The sequence below is a fragment of the Ursus americanus genome, chromosome 29 (assembly GCF_024610735.1).
Source record: "Ursus americanus isolate L20-20 chromosome 29, mUrsAme1.1.p, whole genome shotgun sequence".
Taxonomy (NCBI): Eukaryota; Metazoa; Chordata; class Mammalia; order Carnivora; family Ursidae; genus Ursus; species Ursus americanus.
Window position 1 is genome coordinate 4,839,749 of NC_142155.1, and position 9,988 is coordinate 4,849,736.

The window sequence follows — 9,988 nt, forward strand, 5'->3', positions numbered from 1 at the left end:
CCCCTCTCTCTCAAATATATAAATAAAATCTTAAAAACAAAACAAAACAAAAAGAAAAACCTGCAAGGCCACAGTTACCAGGAGCAGTGTCCCCAGTCACCCTGCAAAGACCAGTTGCTATGGTTTCTTGGGAACTTTTATTTCCTCTCACAATGATAAATTAGATTCTGTAGATGACATAATTCTCACCCATTTCAAATAGGTGATACATGTCACTGCTTCTTTTTAAGGTGTTAATGGTTAATTGCTATGTGGCTGTTTCTGTGCTCATATTGATGCTCCCTATTTATTTTTTTATAATTGCTATTAAACATGGGATTTGTAGGACCCCAGGAAAATAGTATAGGCACAATCTATCCTAATAGATCAAGCAAAGTGTCCAAGATTTCATCTTCCCTTTCTTTTGGCCTCCACGGTTCAACTCTCAGGGTTCTCTTGTTGCTTACAAGCATCTTAATTTTATGTATATCACTTGGTAATAAAACTGCAGAACTAACATGCCCAGCCTCTCTTCAGTCCTACTGTGCCTTTCTATAACTGGGAGAATCTTCAAATGCTCTGTAAGAGCAAGCATGGTTGAAGCCTTCCCTGAGAATGGTGTGAGCACAGCCGTGGAAACTCGTGTCCTCCTGCAAACTGATCTCTTCACTATTTCATGCCATACATTTTCATTAGGTGATCAACAGAAAGGCTATGATTGCTCAGGAGCTCAACCCTGGTATTTAAATTTCTTCTCCTCGACCTTAATGAGGGCATATATCAGAGCAGTAGAGTGGGTTGACATTTACGACACTACCACTCCATTCTGTGATTAGACACAGATCATTCAGAGGTGAGGCTTCGGACCAGTGGCAATCCTGATCTGTGCTAAACAGCAATCGTCTAATTACAAAACTCACAATAAGAATAACAAACAATAATCTTGTTTTTCAAACTGCACCTCAATTAGCAGGAGCATTCCAAAGTCGGAAGCGTGGGAGGAGTTTCTACTCTATGCCACTCCCTGAACACGGGAGTACGAGGGAGGGGAGGAGCTTCTGGGCAGATGAAGACATAGAGAAGGAAGTCGGGAGTTGGGAGGAGACATCTGGAAAAGATAAAAGCCACAGAACATAAGTATATGAATCAGGGTTCTCCTCAAAGCATTAAATAAGGTCTTGTTAAAGATCAGTCTGGGACCTTCTTTTGTAAGTTTTGGTAAATTCATTAAAGCTTGTGTCTCAGCCTTTAGGTCAAGGTATATCCATGTTTCTTAATCCAAATTCCAGAAACAGGAGGAAATTCAGAATCTCAAGAGGGATGTCTGTTTCACTGTGTAACTATAAAGTGTTCTCAGAACTGTAAGAAAACTGACCTGTCCAAAGGAATTCTGTGATAACTGAGTTCTGATACTGTTCTGTCCTATTTCTGAACATTTGGATCTAGACAAACGTCATAATATTTGAGACAAAAGTCTTCAAATTTAGCAAATACATGAACTGGTGATTCATCAGGGAAAAGCCACGGACAAGCTTTGGACTGCCAGACAGGACTCTGTACAGAAACTGCTACAACCTGGTCCCCTCCACCCCCAGGGCATGCGCGGACGGGGTTGGTCTCTTGAGGCATGCACTCATGGGGCTGGTCTACTGCTCCATAAGGAACCCAGACATGAATTGTAGTGCCTTCTGGCTGCATCTGCTCTTCTCTACTCTGAATCATAGTTTCATTTTCTCAGTGGCAGCCTTGTTTTTGCTTTTCACCTGTTGGGACAAATTTCAGAGCCCAGAGAAGGTCTTCTGCATTGAGCCTGGTTATTAAAGAGGTGGTTGCTGCCTAACTTTTGATGATGGGTGCTAAAGATCCTTTTGTCTGGTTTGGTGGAAACCTGGCTTGAGAAACTGGTCTCAGAACTGGCCGTGTTCAGGAGGCTGAGTCTCACTGGCAGATGTGTCACCCTCTGTTACAGATTTTGGTAGATTTTACCCTGGTAAGTACCATCATGTCAGTTTTGAAGATGTCCGTTTCTTCTTTTCCTGTGAATGTTTCCTGATCATATCTGTTATAGACAGCTGGGACAGGACATTGGGTATATAACATGGGATCCACAGGTGCTGTATTGGGGGCCAGTCACAATTCAGGTACAGTCCATTCTTCTCTGGCCTTTACAGATTGAAGAATTGCAAAAATATTCTTGTAGAACAGTTTACTGTACTTCTGATCCTCACCCCAGCTCTGCTGATGATATCTTGGGTCACAGTTACCTCAGCATCCCCCCAAAGCCTTGGTTTCAGGGCATTATAAATATAATCCTCATCTAGATCAGTCTTGACTACACATCTTTTCTTAGCCTTAACTTTGATTACAGCAATTTTTCCCACTGCTTCAGACAAAGACTAATCTGTTCCTTTTGTACAGTCCCTTCTTTGGGCCCTCCAAACCAGCAGCCGATCTCTCTTTATCAAGGTCCACACATTCTTAATCTTCAATTTGTGGTTTCTTTGCTTCTCCCAAAACTTCACTTCATTTTAACTTGAGCAGGTCCCTGAAGACCTGCTTCTAGGGGTGCCCTTCTGTCTCTAATTGCCAAAGTTAATGTTGCACCAGGAGTTCAAGTACATCTTCTCAGTCAGGGCTTCTAACCATAGCCAGGTTTTCAGGAGCTACAGCAGGACATCAACAGTAGGATGAGGAAAAGTACACATTATTAAGTACAAATAAGATAGAAGCCAGTGTGGGGTGTTCTCTGGGTTGGTTTCCTTTCCAGTCTCCCCAAACTATGTAGCTGGTCTTGACATTCTGGGGTTACTAGAATACCTGACAATCACTCTTTTCCTTCACCACAATCTCCTTTCCCTGGGTGCCATACTGTTGCCGCATGCTGGGTACATGTGTCCCCCACCTCACTGCCATCTCTGATAGCAATAAGGGCAGCAGCCCCCCAAGTCCCTGAGGACCCCACACTATAAGGCCTTATAAGAGTATATGAGATAATCTTAACCAGGCCTTTCCTGTCTTAATGTCTTTTTTTGATAGAAGCAGGGTCCAAAGTGCAAACCTGCAATAAACACCCCCATCAAGAGGGATTTTCTTATAATTTCACACTATGTCTAAAAGTGGTTTCTTGTCTACCTGCCCACACCCACCTAAACCTGCTTCTCTATTTATTTAAATTCAATTAATTAACGTATAATGTATTATTAGTTTCAGAGGTAGAGGCCAGTGATTCATCAGTCTAATATAACACCCGGTGCTCATTACACCATGTGCTCTCCTTAATGTTCATCACCCAGTTACCTCATATCCCCACCCCTCTTTCCTCCAGCAACCCTCAGTTTGTTTCCTATGCTTAAGAGTTCCATATGGTTTGTCTCCCTCTCTGGTTTCGTCTTGTTTATTTTCTCCTCTCTTCCCATATAATCCTGTTTTGTTTCCTAAATTCTACATCTCAGCGGAATCATACAATAATTGTCTTTCTCTGACTGACTTATTTTGCTTAGCAAAACACCCTCTAGTTCCAACCACATCATTGTAAATGGCAAAATTTCATTTTTTAATGGCTGAGGAGTATTCCATTGTGTATATATACCACATCTTTTTTTTATAAAAATTTTTTTATTATGTTATGTTAGTCACGCCACATCTTCTTTATCCATTCATCTGTTGATAGACATCTGGGCTCTTCCCATAGTTTGGCTATTATGGACATTGGTGCTATAAACATTGGGGTGCAGGGGCTCCTTCGGATCACTACATTTGTATCTTTGGGGTAAATACCCAGTAGTGCAATTGCTGGGTTGTAGGGTAGCTCTGTTTTCAACTTTTAGAAGAACAGCCATACTGTTTTCTAGAGTGGCTGCACCAGCTTGCATTCCCACCAACAGTGTAAGATGGTTACCCTTTCTCTGCATCCTTGCCAACATCTGTCATTTCCTGACTTGTTCATTTTAGCCATTCTGACCAGTGTGAGGTGGTATCTCAATGTGGTTTTGATTTGTATTTCCCTGATGCCGAGTGATATGGAGCATTTTTTCATGTGTCTGTTGGCCATTTGTACGTCGTCTTTGGAGAAATGTCTGTTCATATCTTCTGCCCATTTCTTGATTGGATTATTTGTTCTTTGGGTGTTGAGTTTGATAAGTTCTTTATAGATTTTGGATACTAGCCCTTTACCTGATAAGACATTTGCAAGTATCTTCTCCCATTCTGTTGGTTGTCTTTTTTTTTTTTCTCTTACTAATAATACTACTCAGTTGGTGAGGCTCTTAACCAGTTATTCTTCATTTTTCTCTTTCATTCCCGCACATATCCAACAGAGCCAGAAATCCTGTCTCTGGAGGGTTTCTATAATAATCCCCTAACTGTTTTTCCTATTTCTATTTTTAGCCTCCTCTCTTCTTCCCACCCCACCTCCCAACCCCCAATCTAGTTTCTAAACTGCAGCCAGAGCATTCTTTTAAAGGCACTGGATTGGGGCACCTGGGTGGTACAGTGGGTTGAGTGACTGACTCTTGGTTTCGGCTCAGGTCTTGATCTTGGGGTTGTGAGATTGAGCCCTGTGTCGAGTCCCCCATCAGGCTCCCTGCTGAGTGTGGAGTCTGCTTGGAATTCTCTCTCCCTCTCCCTCTGACTCTCCCACTCATGCTCTCTCTCTTACTCAGATAAATAAATCTTAAAAAAAAATAAAAGGCAAATTGAATTGTGTCTTGCAATAACCCTCTAGTCACATTACTGGCATTTAGAACCAACCCAAAGTCCTCCCTGGGGCCCCCAAGCCCTGCATGATTGTGTCCCCGTCTATCTCTCTGGACCCAATTCACAGACTTGACCCCTTGCTCACTCTGCTTTATCACACTGCTTCCTTGATGGTTCTTATATGCCAATTACAGACCTGCCTCAGGTCCTTTGCTTTTGCTGCTCCCTTAGCCTGGGACCTCTTCATCTAAGCAGCCGAAGGTTGGGTCCTTGATTTATCTTATCCAGATCAGAGTTGCCTCTCCTCTTGACAACCCTATCTGAAATATCACTCTCATCACCTCATCCACCTTTATTTTTCATTGTAGCATTTATGGTTACTTAATATCATATTATGTATTTTTTGTTGATTCGTGTATAGTATCTGCCTAATAAACAAAGACTCCTGAGGTCAGGGACTCTGTTTTGTTGTCTGCAGGGTTCTCACCTAAAAGGATACTGGTGTCAAATATGTGCTTAGTACATATTTGTTGAATGAATGCTAGATGGGAAAACTGGAAGTTAAAATGAACTGTCCTTACTTCCCTGTTTTTCCCAAGGACAGTTTGCCAAGGATAAGGATAATCCAGTGTGCAAATAATGTGCTCAACCATGATCAGAAATTGACTGTAGGGGCACCTGGGTGGCACAGCGGTTAAGCGTCTGCCTTCGGCTCAGGGCGTGATCCCGGCGTTATGGGATCGAGCCCCACATCAGGCTCCTCCACTATGAGCCTGCTTCTTCCTCTCCCACTCCCCCTGCTTGTGTTCCCTCTCTCGCTGGCTGTCTCTATCTCTGTCAAATAAATAAATAAAATCTTTAAAAAAAAAAAAAAGAAATTGACTGTAATTTTAAACATTTATTTATTTGAGAGAGAGAGAGAGAGAGAGAGAATGAGTGTGTGTTGGGGGGAAGGGGCAGAGGGAGAAGTAGACTCCCCACTGAGCAGGGAGCCTGACTGGAGGCTCGATCCCAGGACCCTGAGATCATGACCTGAGCCAAAGGCAGACACTTAACTGACTGAGCCACGCATATACCCCGGAGGTTGATTGTAATTTGAACTCAAGTCCTGTTGTGTCCCTTCGTGGCTCCCTGTTGACAGTTACAATACAATTTTATAATGGTCTGCCCAAAGAACTTAAAACTAAATTCTCAATTATTTCCTCCTAGTGTTTCTGAGTAAAAATCCCAGCCCTAACCACTCAGAGGGTCTGCAGGAGATAATTTCCTGGAATGGCATGTATCCTCAACCTGGAATTGGTACAGCAGCATCAGTATCATATTTGCTAAATTATTTTGCTAATGAGGACAGTTCTAGGGTGTTTCCATGACATACTCCTCATTTACTTCCAGAGCTGCATGCACAACTCCAACAGCCCCTGAAACAAGGCTGGTGACATCAGTGCATAAATCACTCTTCAAGTGAGCAAAGAAAATATGCTATGACTTCCATTTACCCCATGTAATAGCAAATGAAGAACATTTGTTATTTAGTTACTCTGGTTACATCAGCTTTTTAAACTGTTCTAGTTGAACTATAAAACTCTACCGAATGTCTTAGACTGACCTCCCTAGCAGAGTAGAGGAATTTGTAGTGGCAGTTAGAAAACTTAGATATGTCTTCATCAGATGTGTAAACTTGTGGAGCAGCTTACATTCCTTCTGTTCCTTATAATAGGAGAGGATAATGTAGTTGAAATTTTCCAACAAGCCCAGCGTTTTCAGGAAACAACAACTACTATAGGCCTCCCCTTTATAGGAAAAGAAATAGACAATTTAAAATATATATAGAAAACATGTTTATGGAACAAGATTTGACTGTCTACAAATAAATATATAGGATAAGAGGTTTCTTTAAAATCTATTTTTATGTATTTCTAAGTTTGCTGCATTTTTTCATGCAGATGCTGTACATATTTTCTGAGCATCTATTCTGTTCTGTGTACTTTGTTAAGTAGAGCTAGGGATATGCACTTAGAGGGCAGACATGGATATAAACATGTATTAGTTTTATAATTAAGTTAAAAGAATATGTTCTTTCTGATCAAAATAATCTTCATTTTTATAAAGGTTTAAGGCAAAAAAAATGGAAGAAAGAATTGTCAGAATTTTAAGAAAAATCTTATAGGCAACACCTCAGATGACTTGATTAGTCAGGTTGCATCTACATGGCTATGGAAGAATGGGATTGCAGAAGTTCAGAAAATATTTGCAGCTTTAAAAAACGCTCTCTGGTAACTCTAATAGTATTATTTTAGCTCTTTGGGTTTTTTTTTGTTTTTTTTTTAATCTCTTTCAAGGGCTTCTATGAACTTAATAACCTCCCCCTTGCCAATGACCAAGTAGGATCTAACAGCCACAGGCCTGGTGAAGCCAGAGCTTCATGCCCTCTGGAAGAACTTCTCATTCTGCATTTCTGGAGGCAACTTGGAAAAATGCATTCTCCATCTCACATGACATTTGTGGAAAAATTTACTTAAGGTCCGGCCATAGAAAAATTTAAGAAGACATTGATCTTGAAGCCTCCAGATTCCGTTCTCTGTTTCTTAAAGTTAACCTCTTAAACACTTTCCTAATGCTTAATATTCTCTGTCCACAGGCAAATCTCCTAGGAAATCTTTTTGATACAGTCGCTCACTCCAAAGTGAGTCTTGTGCATATTTCTCAGGTGTCTTATGCATATTTCTCCTTTCCCCTAGGCATTTGCTCTGACATGGCTCAACTCTTTAAACAAGGGAATCACTTCTGAATTTCTTACTTTATTATGTTAATTGGAGATGTAGAGTGCTTTTCAATTCTGACGTTCTGTGCTTCTAAATGGGTAGCAACTTATTTGTCCAGGTATTATGGAACAGAAGGGAGAAAAAGCAGGGGACGAAATTTTTTGTGGAAGACCTTACTGTCAGGGTGATTTTCCTTACAAGTAACAAGTCACCTAACAGTATTTTATCCAATAAATCATTTAATTACCTATGTCACAAGATGTCTAGAGGTGGGAGTTTCAGGAGTGGGCCAGCCGCTCAACATGGCGAAGCCACTGGCTCAGTCTCACTGATGGGCTTGTCTTCCCATCATAGCTACCTAGAGGTCTGCAGCAGCTTCAGGCATCATATCCTCACGTAGGTGTTCAAAGACTGAAGAGGTGTGATCATGGGCCTTTCCCCTTTTGTCTGGTGGGGAACTATCTCAGAGCCCCCCAGCAGACTCCCCTCACATCACATTGGCCAGAACTGGGTCATTCCACCACCTGTAGTAGCAAGGATTTGACAGAGACCAATTCCCTAGGGCTAGGCATATTGAAGACTGAGAAAAATTTTTAAAAAAAATTTTAAATTTAAAAAAATTAGCAACTAAGCAAGGGAAAGTGTTGCTGGAAGGCAGTCAGCAGTGTCTGCCACAACCTTGGGACCACATCACCAAGGAGCTACTCAGTGCGTCTGCGGCCAGGCTTGAAAATGGCTGAGTCAAACGCCTGGGCTTTCTCTGATCCCCTCCACCTTCTAGTTCCTTCCTTGCAAATGTTCAGGTTAAGAGGGGAGGGGGGTGTGGCAGAGAACAGATGGCATTGTTCTAAATTAAAAGAGAAATGGGATGTTGTAGCGCTATGTTCAACTTGTCTGTTCTCAAAATTTGTCTTACATTTTTATTCTTTAACTTGAATTTATTCTGCTGAACATCTTCTTCAATAATATCTTCAAACTTGCTAGAAAAAGCAATAGATTTTTGTTGTTGTTGTTGTTCAGGCTGCTCTTTCACTGAAACAGTCCAGAGATGATTGTATTCAGTTTTATTTTTAAAATCTCCATTTATCAAATACTACCATGTGAAGAAAACAGATGGTTTGATCTGAGGCTTCTTTTGTTGTATGTAGGCTAATGTTTTAAACATCATGCCAAAATTTGATTTGTATTTTAAAGTTGCTATTTTCCCAGGCTGAGCTTGGGCTATTCTCAAAATTCTCAGTCTCTCATGAAGAGAAAGCAAGATTTTTGCCTGTGGGCTAATTCAAGAAAAGCAAGAATGTTTAAAGGATGCATTTTTTTCAAATCAAAATTAAAAGAGTTTTATTGATTCCAATGGAGAAAAAAAAAATTTATTTTTAGGATATATACTGCCTATTGTATTCAATAGATGAATGTCAGTTTTCAAATTTTCATTTCTTTTTTAGTTATTAAAATATTGATATCTCAGCATCTTTGAAAAGAAGCAAACTTAGATTCATCTTTCTAATCTTTTATGTTTTACAGTTGGGTAGAGTATTTTAGAGTTTATAAAACTTGGTCATACACACTATTTCATGTTATCTTTCAACCTGCAAAAAAATTATTTTTCCCATTTACAGATGAGAAAGTTGAGGTTCAGAAAAATATCTTACCTAAGGTCAAAGAATATTAGCTATGGAGTTAGGGCTAAAATGAGATTTTTATATCCATTGCAACTCTTGCTAATACCTATCCTATGTCAAGCACCATTCTGACACTGGAAATAATAAAAGAATAGTAATACCAAACATTTATTGAACACTAGGTGCCAGGTACTATCCCAAATACTTACATGCATTGTTTCCTTTAATCTTTTCAACAAATCTATGAAATAGAAAATATTAAAATTCTCATTTTACGTTTGTGAAAACTGAGGTCTAGAAACTTACATAAGGTCATACAGATAGAAATAGGGAATTGTCACTTCTCAATCATTCAATGAGCATGCACCTCTCTATGTTCAGGTCGAAGTTACCCCCTCTGTGCCGGAGCTGCTCAGGGGGGGATCTCCGCAAGATGGAGCCACCTCTGGAAGCATGGGCTGCCATGATATATGGCTGCTCTCTGTAGTGCCTTTGCATTTTTTCATGAACCAAGTTGTCAGGATGCAAATCTAACTAAAAGAAGCTAAAGCAAAAAGGATGTCTATTGACTCATCAAATCCAAGGGAGGGCTGAACAACCAAACCACGCACCCATGAGAAGGCAGGGATGCTGCTGATCACAGGCACTTCCGGAACCAGGAACTTCAGTGCTGATGGAATGCTTGCCATCTCTTGTTCTTACTTCTTTGTGATGCTGGCATCATTCTTTGTCATACCAAAGGCATTTTTTTTTTCAAATAGTAGAAATCTCAGTCACTGATAGCTCATGCAATTCATCTCTTGACTTTCACCAATAGAGTGTCTGACTTTCTTGGGTCTGGTTGGAACAGAATCCACAGAAGGGCTCTGACTGGCCTGGCTTGCATAAGAAGGCAACTCTGAACCAGTCCTATCATGTATGAACCTGCAA

General features: G+C 40.5%; 1 pseudogene; it reads right to left on the reverse strand.

The window, feature by feature from the left end:
• Window positions 1–1,332: 1,332 nt before the first annotated feature.
• Window positions 1,333–2,859, reverse strand: LOC123797473 (parafibromin pseudogene; annotated as a pseudogene).
• Window positions 2,860–9,988: the final 7,129 nt, after the last annotated feature.